This window comes from Mesocricetus auratus, unplaced genomic scaffold (assembly GCF_017639785.1).
Source record: "Mesocricetus auratus isolate SY011 unplaced genomic scaffold, BCM_Maur_2.0 Super-Scaffold_100029, whole genome shotgun sequence".
NCBI lineage: Eukaryota > Metazoa > Chordata > Mammalia > Rodentia > Cricetidae > Mesocricetus > Mesocricetus auratus.
Genome location: NW_024429210.1, coordinates 11335642 through 11354921, shown reverse-complemented (window position 1 = coordinate 11354921; position 19280 = coordinate 11335642). Strand labels below are relative to the sequence as shown.

The window sequence follows — 19280 nt, the reverse complement described above, 5'->3', positions numbered from 1 at the left end:
ACAGCGACAGTTAACTCCAACTGACAGCGACAGTTAACTCCAACTGACAGCGACAGTTAACTCCAACTGACAGTGGATGTCAGCGCCATCTTCTAACGGCAATAGCGATAGCGAGGGCGGCTCCTCACATCTCCCCCTATTCATTTATTTTTGAAGCAATAGGACACCCACAACTTTGGAGTGGAGATAGAGGTCAAATCCCCATGTGCAAATTCGGAACATGTACAAAGCTCCTCTCCAGGGTCTTATCCCCAGAGGAAGTCCTGACCAGTCCGATGTCTTTTTTCTGGGGGAAGGAGATCATGACATAGAACCTTCATGCAAGATGACTTATCTCCCAGGAGAAAGTCGTTATACCGCAGACCTCTCCTGTGCAGTGCTTAGCCTTGCAACTCCTTGGGCTGCTGAAGCCTACCCACTCTATCCCGTGCAATGAGACTAGCCTCGTGGGGTGCAAGAGCTGGGAGGCCAGCGACCTATTGCTTTAACATGGTTAACCAAATGTCAGGGATGCTCCGTGTTCTAAGGCAGCAAGTGCTTGTGCCACCACCACTTTCTCCTTTTGTTTGGGCTCTGAGCGTACACACCATCCAAAGCATCAACACTATTCCACAGCAGAGAACTAGGCTAAATGATCCTACCCCCACCCATTCCTTAAAATAAGAAAATGCAGATGAAATCCAGGGGAGAGGTCTTCCATCAGAGAAAGATCCAGATGCGTCGAATTCACTTGCAGGATCGCCATTCTCAACTCACGGAGTGTCTGCTCAAACTCAAAAGTCCAATTCTGTAATAAATGTTGAGACAGAGCTTTTGACAGGTTAGCTGCTCTTGTAAAATTCTCATATTGTACTAAGTGACACAAAGGCCAGGCAACTTTGTTCACATCCCAATTTGGCCATCTGCCACAATATATCCAATTGTTCCTGAACCAAATTAATCTGTTGGTTTACCAACATCAGGCCTCCTTGTATCTGAGAATTGGCAGTGGCCTGTTTATCTAGGACCATGGTCACAGTGGCCTATAGTTCATTAATGGTTTGAGTTGTCTGCACAGTGGCAGAAAGTGCAAGGGCCGAGGCGGTAACCGAAGCAGTAACCGCGGCGGTGGCTATCAGGCCCACAATAATAGCAGAGATCCCAAAAATCTCGCTTTTCCCTAAACAAACTCAAATTACTTGGCGCCTCAACAGGAGCTGGAATAAATCGAGGCATGCGCATTACCAAAGCAAAAGGGTGCTTAATAGCATCCCAGCATAATGCATAAAAACAATTCTAAGCAGAACAATTTATTTCTTTCTGATTCTTACCTAAGGTATCATTACTCACAACCCAAATAAAGGGCAGCTGAATAATTAGTTCTCTTAAAAGGGGTATACTTAACATTGGAGGAGGACCAATCAGATGATCCAGAGCTCTGTCCCTCACTCAGACTGTTGCCTAATGCCCCTTTCCAATCAAAAGTAATCTGTCCCTTCTCACTATCATAGGAGAAAGATCAGTACAGCTTCCATTAATTCAAAAGGATTAGCATTAGATCTTTCTGGATCCATATGAATAAAATTATCCTTTAATGAAGAAATCACAGTAAAGCACAAGCTTCCTACTAATGACAAGGTTCTCTCATCCTGAAAACTCTGTATCTGAGGATCTAAAGGCAAAAAGGCAAGCCCCAACTCTCTATTATTTGTGAAAAATCTAGGGAACACCTGGGCATTCTGCATCACTGGCATCGGTAGGGGAAGGTAGACATGATGGCCCACCGTAACTCTCCCATCATACTAGGAACCATCATCCCGAGTAGGAGAGTCTTCATCACCCACTTGGCCTCCATCCTTCTTATTCTGGAGTTGTGAAGGAGCTCTTCGAGTGAGTCTTTCAGGGATCCACAGGGGGTTTTCTTCCTCCTGTGGAAAAACACACACAGCTCCCCTGGATCTTATAAGAATAGGATCCGGGCCTTTCCAGAGATCAGTCAAGACATCTTTCCATTTTACCATTTCTTTTGGCCTATCAGGCTCTAAACTGTGGCGATCAGCCGCAGTGTGGCCTTGGGCATCACAGTTCAAGAAATTAAGGGTAAAAAGTGCCATGGATACAGCAACTCTTGGTACCGAGGGTAGAACATCCTCAATACTCCCCTTTTGTTTAATCAGATATGATTTGAGTGTACGATGGGCACGTTCCACAATGCCCTGTCCTTGAGGGTTATAAGGTAGGCCAGTTAGATGGGTAACATCCATTTGCCGACAAAACTGTCGGAATTTTTGAGAGGTATATGCTGGTCCATTGTCTGTTTTTAAAATTCTGGGTTTTCCCCAAGCACTCCAGGCCTCAAGGCAATGTTGAATCACATATGAGGCCTTTTCCCCTGTTAGGGGTGTGGCAAACATTACGCCAGAACAGGTGTCAACAGAAACATGAACATATTGAAGCCTTCCAAAAGAGGGAATATGAGTAACATCCATCTGCCACATCTGCAATGGTCTAATGCCACGTGGGTTTATTCCCATGTGGGGAGTAGGTAAGAATTCGCAGCAATTCTGGCATTGAGTAACAATTTCCCTAGCCTCTTTCCTGGATAGAGCAAAACGACGGCGCAAGGTCTCAGCCGTCACATGAAAGCGCTTATGGAATTCTTTTGCTGCTTGTGCATGGGTAGACAAGGCAGCGGCCACCAGCTTTGTAGCCTTGTCCGCTAAGTCATTCCCTAAGGACATGGGACCTGGGAGTCCAGAATGTGCTCGGACATGGGTAATGAAAACAGGAAATCTCCTATTTAACAAGGCAGCTTGTATCTTCTGAAAGATGTTAGCAACTCTGCTGGAGGATCTTATTATTCCAGCTATCTCAAGGAGATTAACTGCATTAACCACATAAGAGGAATCTGATACAATATTGAGGGGTCCTGGAAAAGCCTCAAGAACCTCCAGTACTATCAGACATTCTACAACTTGAGGTGAAGTTTCATTATATTGTTTAGATATAACCCTATCCTTGACCACATAAGCTCCCATACCAGTTTTTGATCCATCAGTGTACACCACAGTCCCATCTGGGAGTGGGTCTTTAGCTGTCACTTGTGGAAACACTATAGCCTGGTTTAGGGCAAACTGTAAAATTGGATGCTTTGGAAAATGATTATCAATTTGTCCTGAAAAGGAAGTAACTAAAACTGCCCAATCACTAGATGTGGCTGCCAAGGTCTGAACTTGTGCAGCAGTATAAGGCACAATCAAGGAATCAGGATCCCTGCCAAAATGTGTAACAGCTGCTTTTATTCCACGAAGCGCGAGCTGTGCAACAGCATCAGGGTACCAGTCAATAATCTTAGCAGGGGAAGCATTTGGATGAATCCAAAGTAATGGTCCATGTTGCCACAGGACTGCAGTTGGCAATTGAGCTGTCTTAAAAACACACAGATTAAAAGGTAGTGACTCCTCAATTCGTTGTAATTGTGCTTCCTGTAAGGCCTCTTCCACCATCTGTAAGGCTCGGTGGGCGGCAGGGGTAAATTTTCTGGGTGAGGAGATATGAGGCTCACCCTCCAGGAGATCGAAGAGGGGTTTTAGATCAGCAGATGGAATTTTTAAAAAGGGCCTCAACCAATTTATATCTCCCAGAAGTTTCTGAAAATCATTTAATGTTTGTAAGTGGTCTTTGCGAATTTCTATTTTCTGAGGAACTATATTTTTGGGAGTAATCTTTGAGCCCAAAAAGAGCCCTGTATCTGCAATTTGAACCTTTTCTGAGGCAATCTCTAATCCCCACTGTTTTAATTCAGCCACCAGCATGGGAAAAGCCTTTTGTAAAACATCTAACTCTTTGTGACAAATAAGAATATCGTCCATATAATGGATAACGATTAAAGATGTAAATTGCTTCCTAATTGGCTCCAAAGCCTCCTGCACATATAGCTGACATATTGTTGGGCTATTGGCCATGCCTTGCGGCAGTACCTTCCACTGAAATCTCTTGTCTGGTTCCATATGATTAAGAGAAGGGATAGTGAAGGCAAACCTTGGTCTATCCCGTGGGTAAAGTGGAATAGAGAAGAAACAATCCTTAATATCTATAATAATAAGCTTCCAATCTTGAGGAAGTGCAGAAAGCAAAGGAAGGCCTCTTTGAACAGGGCCAAAAAGATGCATCTGATTGTTAATGGCCCGCAGGTCGTGGAGTAATCTCCACTTCCCAGATTTCTTCTTAATAACAAAAATTGGTGTATTCCATGGGGAGGTAGAAGGCTCTAGATGCCCCAGCCGTTCCTGTTCTTGCACTAATCTTGTGACAGCCTCTAATTTTTCAGAGGATAGAGGCCATTGAGAGACCCATAACGGCTCCTCTGTTTTCCATGGTATGGGTCGTGAAGCCTCAACGGCCCCTAAATAAAACCCAGTCCTTTTCTACCCCGATTTCCGTGTTGTGTAATGGGTTTTATTCTGCCTTGTTCTTGCCTACCCAAGCCTCTACCATTTGTATACCCCATCTTTGCCATAATGGCTGATGCCTGGGGGAGTATTCATTAGTTAGGGTCATGCCCATGGCTTGTAACACATCTCGTCCCCATAAATTTACAGGGAGTGGCAACACATAGGGGGTAAAACATCCCTGTTTGCCTTCAGCATCCCGCCAGGTTAAGGCTGAGGCACTGATGGCAGGAGAGGACTGGTATCCAAGACCTTGTAGAGAATGAGATGAAACAACAGTGGGCCAAGACTTCGGCCACCAATGGAGTGAAATAATGCTTTTGTCTGCTCCCGAATCCATTATCCCTTCAAATTCTTTTCCATTAATTAACAATTTTATTGTAGGTCTCTCATTTAGGGGTATAGCCAGATAGGCTGAATCACTTCCAGAAGATCCCATAGCCCTTTTTTGTAAAGTGTAGGTTTCTCCATCCCCGAGGGAGGGCAGCAACACCAGTTGTGCAATTCTATCTCCCTGCTTTATAGAAAATACACCCCGAGGGCTAGAACAGAGAACTTGAATCTCCTCTTTATGATATGGGTCAACAATCCCAGGATATATAATGAGTCCCTGTAAAGTTAAGGAGCCACGGCCCAGAATAAGCCCAATGGTGGCAGGGGGCAAAGGTCCAGGGGAATGGACTGGGACCGGTTGAACATTCATTTGGGGCATGAGTAAGAAGTCGGAGGCGGCACGCAAGTCCATTCCGGAGGTTCCTCGGAAACCTCTACTTCCTCTTGATTGCTTTTCTGAAATTGGTTCCCATATTTCTGAGGGCCCTGGGACCATGGGCCCCGTGACCCGTTTTTTGATTGGGGTACCTTGGATTCTTCAATAGGGGGCAGAAGCCTCCCTTTTACATCCCGGACTGACCTGCATTCGCTAGCCCTATGATAACCTTTACCACAACGATAGCAAAGCTTCGATTCTCTTGTTCTTTCAGGGGCTTGACAATCTTTCTTAAGGTGCCCCATTCTCCCACAATTAAAACAAGCTTTTCGATTAGATAAATCTCTATACCTGTGCGTTTGTAAAATGGCGGCAGCTAGTCCTGCATTGGTTAGGGGTCCCCCCAGCTCCCTGCACACTCTGAGCCAATCTTGTAAACCTTTGCTTTTGCGAGGGGCGATAGCCGCTCGACATTCCTGGGTTGCTTGTTCATAGACAAGTTGCTCAATCAGGGGCATAGCTTGTTCTGAATCACCAAAGATGCGACTGGCGGCCTCTGTCATTCTGGCCACAAAGTCTGAAAATGGCTCTTGGGGTCCTTGGACAATCTTTGTAAGGTGTCCACTGGACTCTCCCCTTTTGTGAGGGCCTTCCATGCTTTAATAGCGGCGGCCGACACCTGACCATAGACGCCCCAGATGTAGTTGGTTTGATTAAGGGCATGTTGACCCTGACCTGTCAGCATTTCAAATGTCCACTGCCTCTGATTCTCATCTTCAGCCGTGGCATTAACTCTAGCTTGTGCCTGGGCTGCATCATACCAGAGAGCCTTCCATTCCATGTATTGTCCCATGTTGGGAAGCACTGCTTTCACTGTCGTTTGCCAGTCAGTGGGAGTCATGGCAAAATTAGCAAGCCTTTCCACCTGTAATGTGGTAAAGTTAGCATTGACCCCATAATTACGAACGGATTCGGCCAATTCTTTAATTTGATTGTAATCTACGGGGGTATGTACTCTTCCGCCTTCCACATTCTCGAATACTGGAAAAGCCATTTGTATTTTTCTCCGTTCCTCTAAAGGTAAAAAGGAGTCAGTACCAGTATTCAGCCGAAGCTCATATGGCGGAGGCGCTGAGGGGCGTGAGCCCGCCGGATTTATAGGCGGTGGCCTCACATTCATTTTTGTTTTCAGTGGCCGGTGTCTATCAGGGTGATATCTTTTTTCCTCATACCGTGCCACCTCCTCCTCTAGACCACCTTCTTCGCTAGAATCCAGAGTGTCAGAATCAGAATTATCTAGCTCCAAGGCTTCTAGCTCTACTGCAGGGTATAGACTAGATTCTGGCTTTTTCTTTTTCTTAGATTTGTTAAGGGGTGAATGATAACTCCCTTCTTTCTCTCCCCTTTCTTAACTTCCTGGGAGGGCCTTTTTTCTTAGACATGTCTTTTCTTTTGCGAGCTCCCATTCTCTCACTCCGTTCAGTTTCTGACATGCTATCCTGAACTTCCTCTAAGGTTCCCTGACTTTCTATTATAGCAGGGTGACAGGCCTCATCCTCCAAGCAGTTTTTAACTAGCTTCCAAATGGCTTTGGTACCTAAGCAGAGATCTCCTTCTGCATGCTTCCTGTCTAGTTCTTTACCTAGCTTGTTCCATGAGGCCACAGTGAGGGACCCGGAACAAGCATACCATGGTGCCACTCTATCTACCTCCTTCACAAAATTTTGAAGTGTTCGTGGTGCAATTTTAAGATCTCTTTGTTTTAGCACAGTCTGTAAGGCTGTAACCACTGACTGTGACGACCCCATCGCGCTGACAGCTTATCTAAAAACGCGCTCAACTCCGTTACCAGACTGACAGCACCAGACTGACAGCACCAGACTGACAGCACCAGACTGACAGCGCCAGATGGACAGCGCCAGATGGACAGCGCCAGACGGACAGCGCCAGACGGACAGCGCCAGACGGACAGCGCCGTTCTGTCAGCACCAGCCACGATGAAGGAGAAGGACAAACAGGACTAGCACCAAAGCCTCCACTGACCCGTCCCACGGTGATGACAAACTAAGGCCAAAGTCGAGAAAAGGGTTGTTCAGGATAAAGCATACCTCTCTGAACCTACGTCCCTGCAGTTCTGAATCCGCCCCGTTTTCCGAGGGGTCTCCCGCGGCGCCGGCGATGTTGAAGAGTTCCCGGGTTTCGGCACCAGATGTCCCGCGCTACCGTCTCGCCAGCAAGAACGACGCAGAACACTCGGATCCTTCTGCAGTAAAGCTTTAATGCATCTTGAGAGATAGATGATCAGCTTCTTAGAGGGAGACCCCAAGCTAAGAAACCCAGCCCCTTATATAAGCCTAGGAGCTCCGAGTGAGATGTGTAGAGCCGGGATTGGTGGTTTGCACATCACCCCAGATGACGTCACGGGAGAGGCACAGTTTAAACGGTTAACTCCAACTGACAGCGACAGTTAACTCCAACTGACAGCGACAGTTAACTCCAACTGACAGCGACAGTTAACTCCAACTGACAGCGACAGTTAACTCCAACTGACAGCGACAGTTAACTCCAACTGACAGCGACAGTTAACTCCAACTGACAGTGGATGTCAGCGCCATCTTCTAACGGCAATAGCGATAGCGAGGGCGGCTCCTCACAAGACCCCTATGCCCACTGAGAGCTAAACAGTGCTAACTTTTTAAATACAATTTTGGTTTTAAATTTAAGAAGAATGTGAGGGATAAAGACCAGTAAGGATGAGTGAGTTCAATTCTCACTGCTAAAAAAAAGGCAGAAAGCAGCAAACTTGGTTTCCCCAAATTTAGAATTAACTAATACATATTAGAAAAATTTAGCCAGGCGTTGGTGGCACATGTCTTTAATCCTAGCACATGTGAGGCAGAGGCAGGCAGATATCTATTCAAGGCCAGCCTGGTCTACAGACAGAGTTTCAGAACAGCCAGGGCTGTTACACAGAGAAACCCTGTCTCGGAAAAGAGAACAATGAATACCCACTCTCGCCGTGTCCATAAAGATCAGTTTGATAGCAGTCAGGAGAGGCGCTTGTCCACACAGTCCTCTGCCCACCTCCTCACTCTACATTTGCTTTAATCTCACCTTTAGCTGGTTGCTTGAGGCTTGCCTACAAAATTCTTAAAATAGCTCATATTTAAAGAAGTACTTCCCATATTTTTAGAATTTTTAGGTCCAATTTCTTGTAAATGGTATAGGTGAAGTTTCTTTTATAGAACTGAGACACAAATAACAATATACTTCTACACTACTTAAAATTTACCAGCAGAAAGAACCTATTAATCATGAAGTACTTGGATTTAATGGCATATCACATACAGTAATCTCAATACTGAAGCTAAAATTCAACTATAATGTTATGGGCTTTCAAGAAATACAAATTAATTAGCTGGATATTGTGGTGCACACTTGCAATGTCAACCCCAACCCTGCCACAAACCCTTTGATCAACAATGGTGTGCACAAAGCTTGTAGGAGTAACTGCTATGAATAATGCATGAGGAATCCTGGAGGAGTCCATGGCTGCTGAGGGTGACCCAGGCGGAGGAACAAACAGCCCAGGCAGACAGAGCTTAGTGAGAAGTTTTATTAGAAAGGGAGGGAAGGGGAAGGAAAGAGAAAGGAGGTAAAGAGACACAGGGACAGAGAGAGGACGGAAGAGAAGAGGGAGACAGGAAAAGTCCCGTCTGCCCCAGGGGAAGAGCAGGAAGGACAGAGGGAAAGAGAGGAGCAGAAAAAGACCTGGAGAGAGAGGAACCAGAGAGTGAAAGTGGGCAGAGGTCTTTCTTTTAAAGGGTTCTTTGCACCTGGGCTGACCAGGGTACCCTGAGTGCATTCTGCCAGGTGACAGGGGCAGACCAGCGTAATGCCTGAGTCCTTACAGTAACCAACCAATGTCTGGCTTGACTGAAGGCACACTGCACTAGATAGAACGCATACCCAACGCTGCTTGGGTGATCAAGAACCTGAGACAAGATAGCCCAGGAACCCTGCATAAAGCCAAATACTACTGTTCTGTTAAAAGAATGAAGCAATAAAATGACTCCTAATGACATTCTGCTACACACATACATCAGTGTCTTGCTCAGTCATTACCAGAAAAGTGTCCTCTTACAGCAGATGGGAACAAATACAGAGACCACACCAGGCATTACACAGAGAATGGCAGATCTTGAAACACTAATATTTGACAGACATTGCCATCAAATCCCTCCTCCCCAGGGCTCAATGAAAGAAGAGCAAGGAGAATGTAAGACCAGAGGGGTGGAGGACACCAGGACAACAAAGCCTCTGGATCAACAGGGTTGGTTCACATATGAACTCAGAGACGGAGGGAGCACGCACACTGTCCACACAGGTCTACACCAGTTCCTTTGCAGACACGTTACGGCTTCCACTTTAAGTTTTCCTGAGTGTAGAAATGAGTGGATCCCTGTTTCTTATGCCTTCTCTTGGGCTCTTTTCCTTCTGTTTGTTTTGTACAATTCCAATGGTTTGGTTTTTGTTTTATTATATTTTACTATTATCTCTTAGACAGAAAAGTATGGATGAGGATGGGAGGCAGGGAGGAGTAGAGGGAGAGGGAAACAGTAATAGGATGTATTATATGAGGACAAATATCCATTTTCAATAAAAGGGGAAAAGGCTGAATTTACAGGCTACTTGATTTCGTGAGCAGGCCTTTTTTTTTTTCTGAGCCAAGTGAGTGATGAAATGGAAGACAAACTGCTAAGGAGGTGGGCCGCAGAGGGTTGCCGGTGCCGGCGATGGATGGGGAGTCGAGAAGTAGTAGCTCCAGGAGACAGGTTTGAGAAATAAACTATTGATTTGGCACTTGACTTTTTTGGAATGGGAGGATTGGACTTACGAGGAGACTGAAGATACTAGAATTGTTGAATATTTGGGCAATGAGTTAACCCTGAAAAGAACAGCCATTTGCATTCTATGTCAAGAATGTAAGAGTTACATATATATGACAACTGGGGGCATTTTTACATGGAGAGGAAACGCCATCTCCCCAGCCTGAGAACTCTTCCCTAAGTTACTTCTCACCACAGGGTCCATGGTGACAGGGTAGGGAAGATGAAGTGAAAAAAGTGTAGACAACGGAGAATATTCAAGGGTTAAGTCTTTGTCAATTAATGCTACCAAGCAAATGCTGATAGTCTTAGATGACATGATTGTAATCCTTAGAATATTCTTGTAAGTGGGAGGTACGTGTCTGAAAATGGGGGACACTTCTACACAGCTTTGTCAAAAGAAGTATGTGGGTGTACGGGTGCTCACCCCACCAGTCTTTCAATTGACCTATGGAATAAAAACCTTAAATAATAAAAAAAAGTAAAGTCAATGCCAGCTCACCAAGAACTGAAGGACAGAAACGGGTCAGACCAATGGAGGAGGAAAGGGGTGGCAGAGAGAAGCTCTAGCAATGGCAAACACGGTGTCTAAAGGTGTGGGAGGAGAGTCTGGGGCCCAAGTCATCAAAATGCCTGGAAAATACTTCTCTGGGAGTGGGGGATTGTGGAGCTAGGAAAGGAACCCATGCATCTTACAGGAATAAGAAATGTGAATTTCATCTTAAATATAAAAGAAAATTAGAATAAGTTAAGAGACAAATGAGATGCTCAGATTTACCTTTGGAAAGACCAAAGACAGCACAGGAGATATTAGAGAAAAAGACCAGAAACAAAACCAGATAGAAATCTTGCAGTAAGCTAACGTGAGATGCCACTGAAGTTAGTCTCTACCATAAGGAGCTTAGGAAGGAAGAAAGGAAGACAAGCAGGGACAGAGACACAAGTAACTCTCTTCTCCCCAGGAGTTGTCCCTCACTGCTCAAAACTGAGCTACCTCTATACTGGGCTTGATAATCTGTTCTTCTGAACAACTCTTCCAGAGTAAGTTAGAACTGACAAAGCATCTTCAGGCTAATGCTCTCCCACATGAAACTATTCGGCTCCCCATACATAGCATCTTATTACCCATAAACTCATTTACATTGACAATAATTTTGTAATATAGTAATTATCAATCACACTCACTATTTCCTACATGAGAAAATTGAAGCCTAGAAACATTTAATAATTTCGCTAAAGTCTCATGGATAGTAAGCAAGAAAGGTGAACTTATCATCTTTTATCACCAATTCAGCTTATGAGAAACATCACCTAAAAGCCAAGCAGTGTCACAGGTCTATCATCCTAGTACTCAAGAGAGAGGGATCACAGCAAAGTCCAGTCAGTCTGGTCTGCATGGTAAGTTCCAGGTCAGCCAGAACTATAGGAGACCCTGTCTCAAAAGATTTAAAACATTTAAAAAAAAAAAAAAAAAAAAACCATTAGCCGGGCGGTGGTGGCGCACGCCTTTAATCCCAGCACTCGGGAGGCAGAGGTAGGCGGATCTCTGTGAGTTCGAGGCCAGGCTGAACCGACAGCCTCCAAAACAATAGAGAAACCCTGTCTCGTAAAACCAAAAATATAAAATAAAAAACATTAGAGTCAAAGGAGAAGTTGTAATGAGATTTATACAGTATAGTATACAAATATGAAAATTTATGGGCATGCACTATACACTACATACATACTTGCATGCATACATTAACTATTCAAATACTTAGCATCTTTCTTGACAGTTTCCAGAAGATAGGGGTGGGGGTGTGGTGAAGGTAGGATCATAAGAAGATAATATCTGGGCTGGAGAGATGGCTCAGCCGTTAAAGGCTAGGCTTACAACCAAAAATATAAGAGAAGATAATATCATGTGTTTATTTCTAATTTCAAAACACCTATGCAATAAGTGCAATCAATTCAAAACACCTTAGTTCAATTTTATAGTAAAGCTGGCATTTTACAAGGAAAAGGGTATTTTTCTTTTTTGTTTTTTAAAGGTATTTTATGTGTATGAGTGTTTTGCCTGCATATATGTCTGTGTACCACATATTTGCCTGGTGTCTAAAAAGGCCAGAAGAGGGCACCAGACCCCCCTGGAACTGGAACCACAGACAGCTGTAGTATTAGGGACTAAATTCAGATCCTCTGGAAGAGTAGCCAGGGCTCTTAACTACTAAGTTATCCCTTTAGCACCCAAAAAGGTATTTTTCTTAAGATCTGAAAACTAATCAGACTCAAGAATATCTGCATTAATCAGACTCAAGAATATCTGCATTATATCAAAGTATTTCCTTTTGCTTTGCCTTCAACTGCTACCCCACTTAAGAGAGTTGCTAGATGACTTAACCATTTCTCTACCACCAAACAATATCCAATGGGACTACACAGCAATAGATCAAGCCCTTACCACAGTCACACAGATCATAGGCTTAAACAGTACTATTGTACTTTGATCCAGAAGTCTTGAGTGAGGGGGTTCTATGCATTATATAACACTTATTAACATCCTTCATTAGATGCTATTGCGATAATCAAGATCATCTCCAGACATTTCCAAAAGTTCTGTGCAGAACAAAACCATGCTTGGGGAGCTATTGCTTTAGACGTTAGCACTCCAGAACCTTAAAGGGGAAGGCTACGAATAGCCTTGTTAATTTCAATGTTTTAAATTGCTTTTAAATTTTGGATCTTTAAAAAGCTTTAACAATGTAAGATCAGATCCAACTTTTCACTGACTGACCCTCAGCTCATCAAATTAACTCTTAAGATCACCAAAGCCATTCACACTTTTTTTCTTCTTTCTCCAAACCTTACAATAACACAACCAAATAGTCTATCAGTTGTTTACAATATTCTTTATCATTCTGGGGATCAGCTGCTTACTCCCTGACCCAAATTTTTTTAAAAAGTAATGTAAATTGATTTTAAAGCAACTCTTCAAAACTGCATATGTGATGTCCTTTAAAGCACTTTCAATATGGGCTGTCTGCACAGGCAAGCTCAGTCAGCACGTGTCCCTTACACTGGAGGAATGTCTAGTTCTTGCCCACTCGTGATAGCGTGAAGTCAAATACACACACGAGAATCTAAACAATTCCAGTACCACTCATCCCTAACCCGCTCTCATCACTTTATATAAGCACATCATAGTTCTGGGGCCAATTAACCTGGAGATTCAAGTTTCTACCTTCAGATTTCTTCCTGTCTCTGGTCTGGTGAGGCCAGCAGGAAGTAGGCCAACAGTGACCTTTAAGGGCTTTCCCAACTTGATATTCCAGTATTCAGTAGCAAAATCTTTCTCCAACTTTTCACTAACTGACCCTCAGCTTACCAAATTAACTCTAAGGACAAAGCCGTTCGTGGCTTTTTTCTTCTTTCTCCAAACCCTATACTGACACAACCAAATAGTCATACTACCACCTGACCAAAATTTTTAAAAAAAGAGTTAATGTAAATTTATTTTAAAATGACTTTCCAAAACGCTATTATTTATGTGAAAGATCCACATTAAGCAAATATTGAAATAAAAAGTAGATTAATGGCTGCCTGGAGGCAGGTGGAGATTAGGTAGGAAAATGAGGAATAACTGTTAATGGGTATGAAAGGGTTAAGGAGAGGGCATTCAAAAATAATATAATAGTGATGCTCACACAGTAAATATACTCAACAGTGTATGGAACGCAGCTTGTGGTAGAACCCCTTTCCTATCATCCACAAGGCCCTGGATTACAGCTTCACCACAGTTTAAAAAATAAGCAAAACCAAAATACCATTGGATTAAAATGGATGAACTTTACGGTATGTTGTTAACTCTGTAAGAGTAGGAAAAAGTTACAGTCAACTTTACTGACAGGAAAAGAAGTGTAATTAAGAATAATAGGTTCTGCAAATTGTCCTTTCATGGGTTATATAAGATCTGATAGTAACAAAAATTCATTCATAAATAAAATTTAACTTTTCCAAAACATAAATACATGTAAATTTATCCTCTTTTCCCCGTAAATAAGATGTTGCCAGTTATAGCTTTGGCAATCATTTTAGAAACCCAAATGCTGTAGTAACAATACCACAAGAACGAATTATTTGAGTATCAACAACAAAACCGTGATAGTGTTTAGTTTTACTGTGAACCTACTGTTACTGTAACAATTCTAAGGTTGCCAGACACAGTTTAAAACTAGCCAAACCACGATAAAATTGTAAGCATCTAATGTCCTAAACCACAACCATCAGGTACACACTGATGAATTTTACCCAGGGATGATCAGTGTAGACATCAATAGCCACTTCTAGGAAACCAGGTCACGCAATGCATCACCCCATATGCTCTGTCCTGCTAGGAAACCAAAGTACCTTTCCAATTAGAACTCCCCACTTATAAAACTCATGTCCATCAAACTCCGCAGCTCCAGTGTTCACTTATGTCTCCATATACTATAAATAATGCATCGTGATATCACCTGCCCAGTGAACATTCATTGCTAAGAGTGGCCTGAATTTAAGAAATTCAGAAATGGAAGCAATTAGAAAACAGAAACGCTCCAATTTAAGTTTTTTAAAAAAAAAGTCTCTATAAAGACCAAAAAATAATGTTGGTTTAAAAAAGGAATTTTAAAAAACATTCCACAACTCTGATATGCCAAAATTCTAAAAATATCACCCTAAACTATACGCGGACAGGCCAAGTGGCTAATTATAATGGTCAAGCAAAAGTTCGTAAACGACCCGAGGAGGACAGGGAGAGCCTGCCTGCCTTTGTATCTATGGGGAGTGGGAAGCAAAACTGGAAGGAAAAATAAAACTGAATTATTTAAACTACAGTGCCAAACTGCAAAGTACCGAGTGACTGTGTGGGTGAGTGTTCTCCAGGGGGTTGTGTTTTTATTTCAGGAGGCTCCCAAGAGGGCTGGGGGCCTGGCTGGGGGCCTGGGGAACTTTGGGCTCGGTGTCCTGGGGGAGCGCGGGAGTTCCTGATCCGGGATCCGGGACAGGGGCGACGGGGCCAGCGCAGCACCTGCGTCCGGACGCCCGCAGCGGCGGGCACAGCTGCCGGCCCGGATCCCGGGGCGAGCGGAGGAGGAAAGGAAGCCTGGCGCGGTGGCCAGCCCGAGGACGCGGAGGGTCGGGGGAGAGCAGCCGCGGGGCGCGGGGCCGGCACTTACCTGCGGTCCCGGGCGGCAGCCCCAGCCAGGTGCGGCCTAGTGCACCGCCGCCTCCATTCCTCGCGTCGCGCCGAGACTGCTGCTCCGCGGCCGCCGCCGCCGCCCTGCGCGCCGGGCCCGAGCCCGGTTCCCGCCTCCGCCCCGCGCCTGCCGGCCAGCGGGCCCGGGAGCCCAGGGCCGCCCTCTCGAGCGCAGCGCCGCGCCGCTCGGGGGCAGAGCGGCCGCGGCCGGCCCCTCACGTCTCGCCCGGGTGTCCTGTCAGCCAGCAGTTTCCCCCGGGGCCGCAGCGCCGCCTCCGCCGCTGCTGCCGCCGCCGCCTCTCCCACATCCCCGGCCTCCAGGGGAGCCGCCGCCGCCGCCGCCGCGACCCCCGCCCCCGGCGCCTCAGCCGCCCGCGCCGCCGCCGCCGCCGCCGCCGCCCGCCTCACGCCCCCGGCCCGGCGCGGCTGGGTCCGCGGAGAGCGCGCAGCAGGCCGCCGCCAGGCCGCCGCAGCCCCCGGCCCACAATCCACCGCGGCTCGCCGGGGCGGGAGGGCCGCGGCCGGACCGGCGAGGGCGGGGGAGCGGCGCGGCTGCTCCGAGGGAGCCGGGCGCGGCCGCCGCGGGGCCCGCGTTCCCCGCGCGGGGGCTGCCCCGCGCCCCCTCCAGCCGCCCTTGTGAAGGCGGACAGCCTCTCGGAACCGCGCTGCACCTCACGCCGCTGCCCGCTGAAGCCGAGCGTCGCCTTCCGCCGCCGGCCCCCGCGGGCGAGCGGGCGAGCGGACCCCCGCCCCCCACCAACTGACTCCCAGGCACCCACACCTATTAGAGCACTAGCTTCCCCCTCATTCCCTCAGCCCTTCGTAGTCAACAAACATGGTTCTTTTTCCAAAATTAGAGCCTCTCAGAGGTTAAGGGTCAACCCGGAATCACTCCCGGGCCTCCCAGACTTGAGGCCACCCCACTCCCCACCCCCAGTCTCAGACCTTCAATCACCTGTCACGTTTCCATGGCGCTTAAATCAGGTGTCCCTGGCCTTTCAAAGACTGCAGAACTGGGTGTGTGTGTGCTTATTATTAAATCTGTTTGCTATTCCTCACAACATTTCAATTCACGCTGAGCTTAGGGAGGGTTGCACTGTTAAAGTAGTAAAAATACAGTCTGCAAAATAGGGACTGTCTTAGATTGGTGTGTGTGTGTGTGTGTGTGTGTGTGTGTGTGTGTGTGTGTGTGTGTGTGTGTGTGCGCGTGTGTGTGTGTCCCTAAATCACCTTCGGTTGAGTTAGGAGACTTGGGACTCAGAGAGACCACAGTATGGAGAAAAGAAGGAAAAGCCTTCCTCACTTGAGGGTTTGTCTTAGTTTTATGAAGTTCTCAATTCCATTTTGAAACTATTTTTTTGCCTGCAAATTTCACACATTTCAACAGTCTGTTTTACAAAGCAAAAGTGAAAATACAACTTAGTAGGTGACTGGAAAAATAAACTGATGCAATTTTCAGTAAGTCACTTTTTGGAGTTTTTTTTGGGGGGGGTTGTTTTTCGAAACTAACAGTTCTATAAGATAGTTTACTTGCCAAAAAGAATGATCGAGCCAGGCCTGGTGGAGCCCTCCTGTAACCTGAAAGTTTTGGAGTAGAGACAAGAGGATTGGTTCAAGGCTATCCTCGGCATATGGGGAACTCATATCCTGACTGTGCAATCTGCGACTGTCTCAAAAGGAAAAAGAAACACAGCACAACAAAACCCAGAACCCAACAGCCCTCTACAACGTTATGATAAAGAGGGTGAGAAAACACCCAGTATATTATAAAACTGTTCTCCTGTGCTTCTCCATTGCTGTGAGAAAACACATGACCAAAAGGAACTTGGAGACGAAAGGGTTTGTTTCATCTTTCAACTCTCAGGTCCTAATCTGTCCCTGAGGGAAGTCAGAGCAAAAAGTCAAGAACTGGAGCAGACACAAGGAAGAATGCTGCTGAATGGCGGATTGGCTCGCCTTGTTGGCTTTTTATATTTTGTTTTGTTTTGGTTTGGTTTTGGTTTTTTACGAGACAGGGTTTCTCTGTATTGTTTTCGAGGCTGTCGGTCCGGCCTGGCCTCGAACTCACAGAGATCCGCCTGTCTCTGCCTCCCGAGTGCTGGGATTAAAGGCATGTGCCACCACCGCCCGGCCTCGCCTCATTCTTTATACCACCCAGGACCATCTGCACCACGCATCGCGGGCTGAGCCCTCCCACATCGGTGATCAGTGGAGAAAATGTCCCCCAGACTTGCCTTCTCTTCCCAGAGGGATATAGTTTGTGTCAAGGTAACAACTAACCAGATAGGTGGATTTACACAGAAGAGAGGGTAGTGATTACCAAGGGGTGTGTGTGTGTGTGTGAAGAAATCACAACGGGTGGTCAAATGTCCCACCTTTAGGTTAAAATGAATAAAATGCAGTGGCTTGGTGCATAGCACAGTAGCCATAGCTAACAATGCATATTCCAAAATTTCTAAAAGAGTAGATTTTAAATATTCCCAACTTTAGAAAATCAGTTGAAGAAATAGATGTGTTAGAGTGATTTAATCACACCCTCTTTAAAAACAACCACAAAATCCCAAATTGTTCCAGTTTGCTCTTGGATTGATTGATGAGCGCCTTGGGTGTTTCCCCAACCATGAAACGAGACAAACTGGTTGGCCCCCTAATGTTGATAACTTGCCCTAAGAAGAAAATACACCCGAGTATTGTATTTGGTTCTTTCCCAGACCCAACAAAACATTTTTTTTTGTCACAGAACAATTAGTCATCTGAACTATACACAGAAAAGCAAATGCTGATGATTAGCTTTGGAAAAAAAATTGGGCAAGCAATTGTGTTTAACAGGAAAGTTCAGAATAACAGGTTTGGTTGCTATCTCTTGAATCATTTTAGCTTAGAAGAAATGCTAAACTACAAATATGTATATATACACTATCAGTGCTCATTTTCTGAAATCAAGACTACAGAAAATTAAGGAAAGCTGGTAGAAGATGCTGCCCTGACTAGCTACAATATTACTAAAAGTCTACTCGGCATTTTTGCTATGCTGGCTAATGATTAAAAGGAGCAGAAACGTTTGAGACACAGAATCACTATGTACTCCTGATCTAGAACTTACTATGAAGACCAGACTAGCCTGGAACTCACAGAGATCCTATCGCTGCTCCCTCCTAAATGCTGAGACTAAAGGCATAGGTCGTTGCTTCCAGCTTAATAAATCTTTTAAATAAATTTTTTTTTAAAAAAGGCATGGAGGCTGGAGAAATGGCTAACAATATTTGCTACTCGGGCAAAGGAAGAGAGTTTAGTTCATAGTATCCAGGTGGGATGGCTCAAACTGCCGGGAATATTCCATATCAGGGAATCTGATACTCTCTTCTGGCCTCCTTAAGTGTATGTACACAGACAGACAGACACAAACACACACAGAGCCTGAGACAGGAAAATCTCTGAGAATTCAAAACCAGTCTGAGCTACTCAGTGAGACACTGTCTCAAAAAAGAAAAAAAAGAAAAGAGAAAAAGAAGGAAGGAAGGAAGGAAGGAAGGAAGGAAGGAAGGAAGGAAGGAAGGAAGGAAAAAAGCATTAAAGATGAGGCTGGGTATCAGATATCCATCTCCTGGGTATTTACCCAAAGGACTCTTAAGTCAACATCCACACTGCAGTACTCACAACAGCTTGGAAATGGAACCAGCCTACATGATCAACAACAGGCGAACTTATAGATAAAGGAAATATTTACATAATGGAAATGTATTCAGCTGTAAAGAAAAATACCATGACAGTTGCTGAAAAATTATTGTGCTAAGCAAAATAAACCAGGTTCAGAAAAATAATTACTATGTGTTTCTCTCATATGTAAAACCTAAATTTAAAATTGTATTTATATATAGGTGTGTGAGTTTGTGTGTGTGAGACGGCGGCCATGAGAGAAGAGGAAGGCATCCTAACAGGGTGTGGGGAGTGACGTAATATATGTGTGTGGAAGCAGAGAGAGAGCTACTGGGGGGAGGAGGGGACCAAGTGGGCATCAGTGGGCACCAGGACAGGTA

The 19280-nt window shown here is 45.3% G+C and overlaps 1 protein-coding gene across 1 annotated transcript in view; it reads right to left on the bottom strand.

Annotated features, from left to right (window-relative positions):
- The window catches only part of Vps54 (VPS54 subunit of GARP complex), an 83992-nt gene extending 68635 nt beyond the window's left edge, over positions 1-15357 (bottom strand). Inside the window, exon 1 of the mRNA XM_005070388.4 lies at positions 15224-15357. The gene's annotated coding sequence lies outside the window, so the exon portion shown is untranslated. The remainder of the gene's footprint in view (positions 1-15223) is intronic.
- Between the last annotated feature and the right edge of the window lie 3923 nt (positions 15358-19280).